Below are 13461 nucleotides of genomic sequence, written 5' to 3'. Positions count from 1 at the left end.
GCTGTCAACCAATAACATTAGACCATTCATAATGTACAACCAAATCTGGGGGTTTCAGCAATGCTGAGCTTCAATGTGCCGTCAACTCACTCAAATAATCACATGCCCTCAATTGCACCAATCAGATTGCCCCCACTTCATATAGTATATTAGAACTACTCAGCAACATGGAATGGTAAAGGAAAAAACATGTTTTAGGGGATTTCAAAAATGCTGAGCATCAACCTGCCATCTGTTCCCTCCAAAATCTGCCAATGTGACCAATGAGATTTGGACTTTCTCTGCTTCCTGTTTTACATTTTCATTTCCTCCCATTTCAGCCAATTCAGTGGGTAATTCAGGCCCAACCCACGGGTACAAGGCTCATGGGAATGTGGTGTGAGGGCTGTGGATTAGGGGCTGGGAAGGCAGGGGGTTCAGCTAGGACACCCAGGAAAAGTGCTGGTTGGGAAAGAAAATAAGAGGCTGGAACAGAATTTCTATAGAAGGGTTGGGTTGCACAAAGTCTGAACTTGCAACTGAGTAGGCGCAACAATGTGGTGCCAGTTGGAGACAAGGGAATTGGTGCCATAGACACAACGTGCTCAGCCCATAGAAATGGCACAAACTCTATAGGGAAAAACTCTGTCCTGGATAAAAAAACATCTTAGCAAAATGCAATAAAAAATACCTAAGATTATCCACAAACATGAAACCCTCAAGGCTGGTAGAAACCGAGGATGGCACGGCCACAAGTACCATTCCTGAGCCACCAGAACCTGCCAATTGTACTTATGTGGCTCAGTGCAACGAGTTCCCAGAACTCTCCATCTGGAAAAGCCTGGTCTGAGCTGCTCTTGGGCTCCTAGTCCTTCTCATAGATCTCTCATAGTCTTCCCTAGGACAAGCACATTCCCTAGATATTCCCCACATATTAGAGCAACAAACAAATGGATCCTGTAGAATCTTGGGTTATTATATTTTAGGAGAGTATTATATATCCCTCTGTCAGGGCCCTGAGATACTGATTTCTGGCAAATGTAACTGCCTAAGCCCAGAGCCCCAGTTACAGAAAGGAAAATACACGCACCATTTGTTCAGAATAACGAGCCCATGTTTATGTAGTCGTGCAAACATTGCAGTAGAGTCATGTGACTGGCGAGTCTGGGGAATCGGACATTCCAGGGCCCCAAACACTATATATAATAAATATCCATAAATATCATCTGATTGAGAAATTGACAGGCCCCAGAAATTCCCGCTGTGAGTATTGACCGACAATAAGTTTGAATCTTGATAAAAAAAACGTGGCAACCGCAGGGAGAAACTGGCCACGAGAACTTAATGCATTTGTTTGATGGTCCTTTTAATGAGAGCAGTATTGACATGGAATTCCTCAAGGGGAATTCTGTGCCACAGAGCTTACAATTAAAGTTAGAGGAGAACTTGACTTATGTGCCTGTGCCCAAACAGTTTGGGGTCCTAATTTTATAAAAGGAGTTGGGAGGCAACACAACCATGAAATAAGGTGGTGGTGTGAGATAAGGACTGTGATTGGCTATTGGGGGCCCCTATGTGGACTGGCAGCTGCAGGAGACTCCGTTTGGCAGGACATGTGGTTTTTATGCAACAAAACAGCCAAGGATTTGGGGAGCAAAATGCGACTCATGAGCCACTGGTTGGGGATCACTCCCAAACAGAGAGGCTTTAAATGTAGTTTTCATTGGATTAAAGAGATTGGATTAAATAATTCTCTACAGAGGAATTCAGGAGTGGGATCCCAGATGGGTGAGAGTAAGGGTGAAAGTGGGGAACGATAGTGTTAGTGGCGCTGAGAGGAATGGGTTGGACACACACGAGTCCTAACATTAAATTCCTAAATGGGGAGTCATGATTATAACAGTGGGTGCAAGTTGTGTCCCATTCACATTGAATTCACTGGCTGCTCTTATTCTACCCCTGAGCCCCTTCCCTTGGCAGCAAAGCTGGCGCTTTCAGCCGCTCCAGGGCCTTCCTCAATATTAAATGTTCATTCTAAGGAGAAATTCTTCTTTAACCCTTTGAGCGACACCATAACTGGCGAGAAGTTCCGCCCCTTGTACACTGGCAACACCGCGAGCAGAAGCAAGTGCCCTGGAACTGAAAGGGTTAAATCAAAGTGTCCCCAAAGGGACCCTTGGACACAACACTGTTAATACAAGTACAAATAATCCACAATCCACTGAACCTTCCGCTGCTTCACATTTACATTCGCACTTTGTGCCCCGTGACTTATAAATGTTTCATTTCATTTGACTCACGTCCCAATAACCTTCATCAGCCCCCCATCATCCTCCATCTGTACCCCTCTCACAGGTTCTGGGCACCAAACACAGTCACATGCGATGGCCTTTAGTTGTCTGCAGCGAAGGGTTAATGTCTGGAGCCTTTCTGCAACACTAAATGATTAACAGGATTTTCTATGGAATTGCTGACACTTTCCCTGCTGGAGCTGCTGTATGTCTGTCTGTTGTACGTCTGTCTGTTGTACGTCTGTCTGTTGTACGTCTGTCTGTTGTACGTCTGTCTGTTGTACGTCTGTCTGTTGTACGTCTGTCTGTTGTACGTCTGTCTGTTGTACGTCTGTCTGTTGTACGTCTGTCTGTTGTACGTCTGTCTGTTGTACGTCTGTCTGTTGTACGTCTGTCTGTTGTACGTCTGTCTGTTGTACGTCTGTCTGTTGTACGTCTGTCTGTTGTACGTCTGTCTGTTGTACGTCTGTCTGTCCCTCAGACGACTGACAGGCTTCAGATAAGTAAAACTCCCTGTCACCCCTCGGCCCCAGCAGGGTCAGTCTGTCCTTTGAGGGACCAATTAATTCTGCCAGTAGGTCCCAATCCTGGTTTGTTTCACCGCAGGACAATTACCATCAGCTTCTCCTCATCGCAGACACTTAGGGGTTATTTATTAAAATCCAAATGCCAAAAACTTGAAAAATGTTGGGGGTTTTTTTACTATAGAATTCAAATTTTTAGTGAAAAAAAAATTAGAACTTTTCATGATTTATTATATATAGAGTCGGAATCCAAAAATACTCTCCAAACTGTCGGGTCCTGTAGAAGTCAATGGCAAAGGTCCCATTTCAAATTTGAAGATATCATGATCTGCGCTGAGTTTCGGCCAAAAAATCCGCAAAAAATCATGGGTTTCAAGTGATTTCAATAAAGAATTGAACGTTTTGGGCATAAAACCCAAAAATGTGGGGTTTTTTTGCAAAAAACAATTTTTTCCGAAAACCGATTTTATCTTGTTTTTTCAATGATAAATAAGGTCAAATCGTGGATTCTAATTTGGTCAGACTTTTTTTTACTTAAACAAAATGTGAAAAAAAAAACGATTTTGATAAATAACCCCCTTAGATTGGGTCCTGGGTGTCAGGTTGTGAGTCAGAGGAGGAGGAGCCCAACTGCATTTGAAGCTGCTCAGAACCTGCCTGGGAATCGGCTCTTACACAAGGGAACGTGAGGGAAAGAATTGGCACTTGTTGGAGGCACAACATTATTTTTAGCCTTCAGCTGTTTGTTCAATCCAGAGACCATTAGATCCTCCCACTCAAATGTCTTTATTTGCTTCCTCCGATTCAACAACATGATGGCCGGGGAAAGGGAATAAATGGGCAGGTGCTTTTCCCGTGGTTTTGGGACAAATCTTCTCTTGTAGGGACCTTTCCTGGGCGGTTCTGGGGGCTTATGGGGTCGGCTGAGGGTCTTCATTGTTTGGTTAATAATCCTGACCCCATGGAAAGAGAGGATTATAATTTAGCGACACAAATACAGAGTAAAACAAAGATATGGCCAATTTGCTTACTAAAAGGAATTCTGGGAAATAATATCAATTTGCATGATATGCCCAATCCCACCCTGGGGCAGCGGTTTCCATTCAGCACACATACCCCCTGGCACGGCCGGATTTAAAGACTGTGCCCACAGCCACTTGAGATTTAGACTTTATTCCTATAAATACTGATGTCACAAGTACTTACATACTTTGTTGCAGGCACATTACTCTCTCCAACACTGACTATTGTGACGTCATATGATCTATTAACATTCCCAGGGGAATTTCAGTCTGACAGACCCCAAACTGCCAGTTCCAGTAGTGCCTGCTGTGCCATCACACACTGGGGCTCATTTATAAATACTGGGCTAATTTGCACCTGGGCAGTAACCCATAGCAACCAGTCAGGGATTAGATTTTTTCAGACAGCTGCAAGTTTAACACTGAAAGCAAATATCTGATGGGTTGCCATGGGTTACTGCCCATGTGCACATTTGGCCAGTGTTTATAAATGACCCCCAGTGTGTTACCAATAACATCAGTCCCACCAGTGACACATGGCAGTTCCATTGTATTGCAATGTGAATTCTATTGTGTCGTCACTTATTCATCGCATATCATTGTCTTTTTAGGGACCCCGTGTCTCCCGCTGGGCACTAATTCTGGCTCTTGATTAAAAGGCTGAACATGAATATTGGGTGTGAGGAGCACAAAGTGCAGATAATGAACATTTGAATGAGGAGCGGTGGGTGCCGGGAATAGCCGGCGTTTTGCTTACGGCAGCAGCATTGTGAGGTGCAGGAGCAGCACTCGCTGGGGAGGAGAAGATAAAGGAAAATGGAGCAGAGATGAGAAGAATTCAGCCCATTTGCACTTCTGTGTCTGATAACCATCAGCTGCCCAATGAATCACAGGATTCCTGATAAAGCCGGAGAATTCTCAGCTGCTGACACTCAGCACAATTCTGGGAGGAGATTCAGAGAAAATTCATTGCAGTCTTTCAGCAGGAAAACGGAGAAATGCAGAATTAATGGGATCCATCAACGAGCAGAGAGACTTTACATGGGGGAAGCAGCGTCAATAAAGTGTCACTTTCACACTCACTGGCATCTTCCATATCTGCACCTTCCTATGCACAAATGCACCAAAAACACAAGCTTTGCACTTATTTATTGCAAAGAAACAATTAGCAAGAAGCTTCCAGAGATCAGCTGACTCTATAGACCAGGCTCATTCTGAGCATCCAGGAAACATCATTACATCAAATCTTTTTATATTTCCCAATTATTCATTTCCATTTTAACTGCTGCATTCAAGGTCCTACATTCTCCTCATGTCTCAGCAGAGGGTTTAGTAAATCCAGGCCTGGAGGAGAAATGTCCTACACAAGAGCTTGAGGGAAAGGAGTCTCATGTAACGGGGATATTGCACCCAGACAGCAGAATATTGTCCTCTTATTCATCACAGTCACACAAGGGTGTTTGGGAGCCCAACAAAGAGATGGTTGAAGGAATCAGAAACTGATGCAACTGATCAAGTCAATCCTAAAACTGGGTCCATAGCCCTACACTTAGCCTCATGGCAACATTTCATGGAGGCAACTTTCTGTAACCCTTATTTCTAACCCAAGTCTCTCTCCCACTAATGCTTGTCCCTCACATATACAGTGTATGTGAAGGAAAGGAGAGGTGTTGTTGAACTATACCTCTCAGATACATGCACAGGATTTCTTGAACCAATAACAAATATCTATTTAGAACAAATAAGTACTCACACACTACCAGTGATGACTTGGTACTCATAAGATGTCACCTCTGTAAGACCATTTAGTCGACCCTAATCACCTCCAGTGAAACCTTCATAGAAATCCTCTATCCCCGTTCCCTTTCCACTATCATCCCTACACTAACAAACAGTATCACCCCCAATCTATCGTCCCCCTAGAGTGGTACCTCATTCATGGGGTCCCTGTTCCCAGACTCACACTCCTAGAGTGGTACTATAACATGAACTCACCTACCTCTATCTACATACCTTATTCATGTGTCCTGTTCCCAGACTCACACTCCTAGAGTGGGACTATACCAGACACTCCCCTATCTCTAGCTAGAGGTACGTGAGTGCCTTATATATAACCACTCTAGCAATGCAAGTCATATTCATGGGGTCCCTGTTCACAGACTTCACTAAGGTTCCAGGCTCTCCAGAACCATCCCCCCTGTTCTACAAAGACGGGGAACAAGCTGCTCCCACTTACTGTATTAAACTAATTTAAAGCACCTGCCCAGTCGAAGAATAAACACCACCCTCCCAATTATTCAAGTTACAGGCACCAGAACTTTCTAAAACAAAATCGAGGGGAAACCACATAGAGGAGATTTCAGAAGCCAGGAGGAGAGTTAATCCTGCAGGACAGACAGACAGACGTAGCTTGGCCAATTCTCACCCCTTGCATTGTACTGAGCTTGTGACAATCTAATGCAGGGGTCCCCAACCTTTTTGAACCGTGAGCCACATTCAAATGTAAAAAGAGTTGGGGAGCAACACAAACATTAAAAAGTCCCTTTGGGTGCCAAATAAGGGCTGTGATTGGCCATTTCGTAGCCCCTATGTGGATTGGCAACCTACAATGAAGCTCTTTTTGGCAGTACACCTGGTTTTGATACAACCAAAACTTGCCTCCAACCCTGGAATTCAAAAATAATCACCTGCTTTGAGGCCACTGGAAGCAACATCCAAGGGGTTGGAGAGCAACATGTTACTCACAAGCTACTGGTTGGGGATCACTGGTCTAATGTAATCTAATGTTGTGAATCCCATCGCTGTCCCCAAATGTCATATCATTGGTGTAACAGAACCATAACACTGGAGACTATATGGCATTTTATCTCTTTATTTAGTAAAACCCAATGATAACACAAAAATTCTATGTTTATAGTCTAAATTGGGGGACTACGCCCCATACTCTCCTGCCCAATAACTTCTTCTGCTTCTTTTGCTTTTCAATTCTTAATAAATGTCTGTGTTGAAAATAAAAATGAAAGTTTTAATCTTTTGTATTATTTTCATAAAACTGCAGTACCTGAAGGTGTTACATAAACTTCCCCTGATTAACCCCCTGTTTGCTACTGTGTTTGTAAGAAACTGACAAGAAGGTTTGTATGAGGAGCAGTTGTATCGCAGTGTTGAACAACGTTTATGCCTTAACCACAGTGACACTTCCCATTCAACTCAACTCAATGCATTTCAGCAGTTTTGTGAACTTTTCCACTAAGGGAAGTGCCACAAAGTCACGTATCCCTAATTGTGCACATCACTAGCTGCCAGTTATTTCAATGTTTGTCACATTCCAGATTCTGTTTCAGAGAATCCCATTATAAACAGACGTATACTATTGATAATGTAGGAAGCTGGACAGTGGGGTGCAGCAGTCAGACAGTGAAGGTGCAGGAGATGGACAGGGGGGAGCGATTTGGATTTTGCCAAAGTGTTTGATACTGTGCCCCACAAACAACTGCTTTCTAAACTAAGGTCTGTTGGGCTTAATGAAGTCGTTTGCACATGGATAGGAAACTGGCTACAGGATCGGGTACAGAGGGTGGTTGTTAATGGGACATTCTCTACTTGGAGTAAGGTTCTTAGTGGGGTCCCTCAGGGCTCAGTATTGGGGCCACTTTTATTTAACTTGTTCATTAATGACTTAGGGGAGGGGATTGTAAGTAATGTATCAGTGTTTGCAGATGAGACAAAACTATCAGCCCAATTAATTCCATCCAGGATGTGGCACTTGCAACAGGATCTTGACTAACTGGCAATCTGGGCAGCTAAGTGGCAAATGAGATTCAATGTTGATAAATGTAAAGTCCTGCACCTGGGATGTAACAATATCCACTTATACCCTTAATGGGACTGCACTAGGCAAATCCATAATGGAGACGGAGCTTGGAGTCCTTGTAGATAATAAACTTGTCTGTAGCAAGCAATGCCAGTCAGCAGCATCAAGGGCAAATAAGGTCTTGTCCTGAGGGTTTTACTTCCCCTTTACACAACACTGGTAATGGCCCATGTAGAAAACCTCACATTAACACAAGGGAAATAGAATCAGCAGAATTATCCCTTTCCAGAGTGACTGGTGCTTGGGGACACACCAGACATTGCTGGGGAATTCTCTCGTTTCCAGGGATCATTGAAGATCCAGTGGATTTGAACATTAGATGTGTGTTACACTGGGCACCTTATTCTTCACAAATTGGGCAGGGTAACTATGGGGAGCAGAGGGTGCAAATACAGTGGCAGCAAGTGGGGCCCATTCCACCTACAGGCCCGGCTCTAATATATGGACAGACAGGAGAAGGGCCCAGATCAGTAACCTACAGAAATCACTGGAATATTAAATAACTAAATGCTCACCTCTGATTGGATGTTATGTTAAATCCAGGTAAATGTGAATAATGACAATCCCGCATGGGCACAGCCTTTTATGTGTCTCCTGTGAGACTGGGTATTGACATGTTGGGCCAATGTTCTTCTAACGTCAGGTCAGGAACATTAACATTGGACTGGCACCTTCACATCATGTTCTTGTCCTACCGGCAACTCATTCCCATCGTCCTGATCATTGTGCCCATCCCAATCCCTATAGATATTAGCAGCTCTCTTAATAAATACAGCCGTTCCCCCTAATGACTGTCAGGGGGGGAGATGTGCCGTGTGTCTGACTCCCTGAGATTAACATGCACAAGGCCGACACATATTCCAATTGAGAAATTAATTTGAAGAGGCTTAGGGGCTAATGTGAGATTTGTACTGCTCACAACTACATTATCAGCAAATAAGCAGCTCTTAAATATTCCCCTTCACTGGCTTCAATTCTCTCTATCCTTCTACATTATGCGCCCACTTCTGGGGTTCAGAGCGGCCCCTGAGCTGAGATTTGGAAAGTGGAATTAATATAAATGCACCTAATGATTATCCTTTCTGTCACCTACACATCTTCTCTGCACCCACCCAACAACTCCCAACTTACACAGTAAAGTGGGTGCTTGGTTGGCCAGTCTTTCCCCATAACTGATCCCTTCCATTCTCTTTATCAGCTTAGTCCCTCTTCTCTGTACTTTCTCTATTTCATTACTGTCCCTTATATATTTATATATAGTGATCATATCCCCTTATATATTTATATATAGTGATGATATCCCCTTTATATATTTATATATAGTGATCATATCCCCCTTATATATTTATATATAGTGATCATATCCCCCTTATATATTTATATATAGTGATCATATCCCTCTTATATATTTATATATAGTGATCATATCCCCTTATATATTTATATATAGTGATCATATCCCCTTATATATTTATATATATTGATCATATCCCCCTTATATATTTATATATAGTGATCATATCCCTTATATATTTATATATAGTGATCATATCCCCTTATATATTTATATATAGTGATCATATCCCCTTATATATTTATATATAGTGATCATATCCCCTTATATATTTATATATAGTGATCATATCCTCTTATATATTTATATATAGTGATCATATCCCCTTTTATATTTATATATAGTGATCATATCCCCCTTATATATTTATATATAGTGATCATATCCCCTTATATATTTATATATAGTGATCATATCCCCTTATATATTTATATATAGTGATCATATCCCCCTTATATATTTATATATAGTGATCATATTCCCTTATATATTTATATCTAGTGATCATATCCCCTTATATATTTATATATAGTGATCATATCCCCTTATATATTTATATCTAGTGATCATATCCCCTTATATATTTATATATAGTGATCATATCCCCCTTATATATTTATATATAGTGATCATATCCCCCTTATATATTTATATCTAGTGATCATATCCTCTTATATATTTATATATAGTGATCATATCCCCTTTTATATTTATATATAGTGATCATATCCCCCTTATATATTTATATATAGTGATCATATCCCCTTATATATTTATATATAGTGATCATATCCCCTTATATATTTATATATAGTGATCATATCCCCCTTATATATTTATATATAGTGATCATATCCCCTTATATATTTATATATAGTGATCATATCCTCTTATATATTTATATATAGTGATCATATCCCCTTTATATTTATATATAGTGATCATATCCCCCTTATATATTTATATATAGTGATCATATCCCCTTATATATTTATATATAGTGATCATATCCCCTTATATATTTATATATAGTGATCATATCCCCCTTATATATTTATATATAGTGATCATATTCCCTTATATATTTATATCTAGTGATCATATCCCCTTATATATTTATATATAGTGATCATATCCCCTTATATATTTATATCTAGTGATCATATCCCCTTATATATTTATATATAGTGATCATATCCCCCTTATATATTTATATATAGTGATCATATCCCCCTTATATATTTATATATAGTGATCATATCCCTTTATATATTTATATATAGTGATCATATCCCCATTAACTGTCTCTTCTCCAGTGTAACAATCACAACTTGTCTTTCCCCGTAACTGATCCCTTCCATTCCCTTTATCAGCTTAGTTGGCCTATATTTGCTTCTTTCAAATCCAATTCTATAATTTCCTGTAGCCTATATCTGCATTGCTTATTAAAGGTACAAGTGGCTCCCACTTATGATTAATTCCCAGGTGCAGGACTTTACATTTATCCACATTAAATCTCATCTGCACCCACTACTGCCAGCTTGCCCAGGTCCTGCTGTAAGTTGCCACATTCTGGATGGAATTCATTTGCTGCAGTTTTGTGCCATCAGGAAACAAAGATACAGACTTTTAGTGCCCCACATGTCATGAATAAAAGTGGCTTCACTTGCAATGTGATTAATGTGAATGTAGCTCTGCTGATGGAAACAAGAGATAATAAATAACCTTATGGAGATCTTACACATCGTACAAGAATTGTTGAAATATAAATCATTTTGAAAAAAAATGTTAAAGTGTCCCTTATACAGAACCCTGAGGGACCCCATTAAGAACCCTACTCCAAGCAGAGACTGTACCAGTGACCCCCCCCCCCCCCTCTGTACTCGATCCTGTATCTATGAACAAACAACATTACTCAACAGCTCTTAGTTTAGAAAGAAGTTATTGTGGGACACGGTATCAAACGCTTTGGCACAATCCACATTGATTCCTTAACAAGCCTTCAATTTACTTGGTCTGCACAGTCTATAATCCCTCTTTTAATATTGGAATGACATGAACTTTCCTCCAATCCATACTGTAGTTACTTTTCCAGATGAAATCAAGTCTGAGAAAATGAGGGCCTGTTCACTATTAACTTTGCATAAAAAACACTGACTTGACTGGGGCTTGAACCCGCATAGTTTTACTATTAATATACTTAAAAACTTTTCAGGGTTAGTCTTAGCCTCAGTCACAATGAGATCCTCATTTCCTATCTTTGCCTTATGGATTGCTGTTTTACAACATTTATTATAATATTTATATTAATTAAATGCAGCTTCTTTTCATTTTAAATGAGAACCATTTCTGTGTTTTCAGCAGAAAACATAATGCCCCAATAAATGCTCTGGATGGCAGCTCTAATGGCATTAAAATTAGCTTTTCTGAAATTCAGGGGTTTTGTTGCCCCAGTGTATGAGATCATTAAATGATATAACATTATGGTCACTATTACCCAGGGGTTCAATGACTTGCACATTTGCTATAAGTTCTGGCTCATTACAGATCACTAGATCCACTTGTTCCCATTAACTGATCTGGCTGTACTGTTATACATGGCTGACAATCCAAATAAATATAGCGATTTCTGAAAGACAAAGTCTGCTATAGACCTCAACCAATAATTCTTAACTCAGCAATAAGGGGGTTCAGCCAATCCCTGGGGTAGGTGTGCCAATTTGGAAAGAGGGGGTTTCAAATCTGAAGTATTTGGGTGGGCATTGCTAGGGTCCGAGCTTGGATGATGGTGATTGGAACGTGTTCAAGGGCATCTAATTGGCTGTGAGGCAGATTCAGCCCATGATTCACCCTAATACACTGGCTCTCCTAGGGATCTTATGGTTCCAAAATATCACATAGATCAGATGTCTGATGTGAGATCTGTATCACTGGGTGTCACCAAACCTCCCCAAAGGGTTGAACACCAAGAGTAACATGTTTCAGTTGGCTATTTACAGTCGGTTGAAGGTTGTCCCATGTTACCCTTGCCCCTGCAGTCAAGGAAGTCTTCAAGGAGTCCCTTCATCACTCCTGGCATTGATCATTATTCATCATGGCTAAATATAGATCCTGCTTCCACCACCAGTAATAATGGGGCTCACCCTAGCCACATCTTCCAAATACCCCACCCCCTGCCCTGCAAGTCCCACCCTGTTTGAGTCTGTCCATATAACAACAGTGCCTCTCTGGGCCCTTCCTCTGCTACAAGACCCCCAATTGGAGTACCTATTCCACCACCATTGAGGAGGCCTGGCTCTGGTGAAAGAATAAATCTAGGCCTATACTGGCTATTATGGGCCACCATATTAGTAACCAAATCAACCAATGATCTTGCCGTTCATCTTTTAATTTGTACTGTGGGGATTTAATGGATGTTTTACTTGTAGGAGGGACTTTGCCAAGATGGCGGGTCCCTGTATTTGAGAGAGGAAACAGGAAGTAAGAACTGGGGGGGAGTCGGCTGCAGGAAGCATTAACCCCTACTGTTCCACAGAGGACTTTACTGAATTACAAGGGTAAAGCTTTATTTGACAATTCATGCGTTTCCCGTCTCCCCTGAACTGGATCTGATGTCAAGGCCAATGGTAATTGGTGAGGCTCTGCTATAGCAGGAAGGGGTTGGCTGAATTTCCAGTCAATCAGAATCAGACAGACCTCTGAAAACCAGACGGGTATTTTGGACTGTAAGAGGGGGTTCAATTTCCTCCCAATAAGAACATTATAATACACAATCCTGTACTGGGCCCCCCACTGTGCACATTCCCCCTTCCCCTCTCCTTCCACCTCTGAGACTGACCCATCAGAACTGCCCAATACACAGCAAGGAAACCAGCTGCTAATTAAGTGCAATTAACTGTTTTTAATAAGCAAATGAAAAGAAAGTGGCCCTGGGGCCAGAAACTCACCTCTCCCAATTCCCATATAAATCAGATGTCCGAGAGCAGAGGAAAAGTGACACAATTCAGGCTGAAAAGGGAGAAGAAATATTCAGGAATTAGACAATATTACTAGAGCACAATTCCCTATGGAAATTTCTCCTGTGAATTTGCATTCACCCCTCCCCCACAAAATCTTAGCAGGAATATTTTTTTTTGCATTTCCATAGGAATTCTGGAAATTCCAATTGTACATGTAACAAAGGCAAGTCCCCCAGCGTCGTACATGTACCCGGGCACCAGCGCTGCTCTCGCTGAGAATTGAATTATTGTAAATGTGAATGGGAAATATTCCTGGTGCTCCCAGTCATGTGATTCATGGGGTGCAGACATCACACAGGGTCTCCTAAAGTCCCAGAGGCACCTTGAGCCCCACAATCAAGATGGTCTCTAATCTGCATTCAAATGTGGGGGTTGGTTCTGGGTATAAGTCACGTTGC

At 41.3% G+C, this 13461-nt stretch overlaps 1 protein-coding gene across 2 annotated transcripts in view; it reads right to left on the bottom strand.

Moving 5' to 3' along the window:
• LOC108705063 (leucine-rich repeat-containing protein 4B-like) overlaps positions 1–13461 on the bottom strand; it is an 84270-nt gene that overhangs the window by 33432 nt on the left and 37377 nt on the right. For both annotated transcript variants that reach the window (XM_041569942.1, XM_041569944.1), the window contains one exon: positions 12992–13052. The gene's annotated coding sequence lies outside the window, so the exon portion shown is untranslated. The remainder of the gene's footprint in view (positions 1–12991; positions 13053–13461) is intronic.

Source organism: Xenopus laevis, chromosome 7L (genome assembly GCF_017654675.1).
Source record: "Xenopus laevis strain J_2021 chromosome 7L, Xenopus_laevis_v10.1, whole genome shotgun sequence".
Lineage (NCBI taxonomy): Eukaryota > Metazoa > Chordata > Amphibia > Anura > Pipidae > Xenopus > Xenopus laevis.
This window is presented reverse-complemented; position numbering and strand designations above follow the sequence as displayed.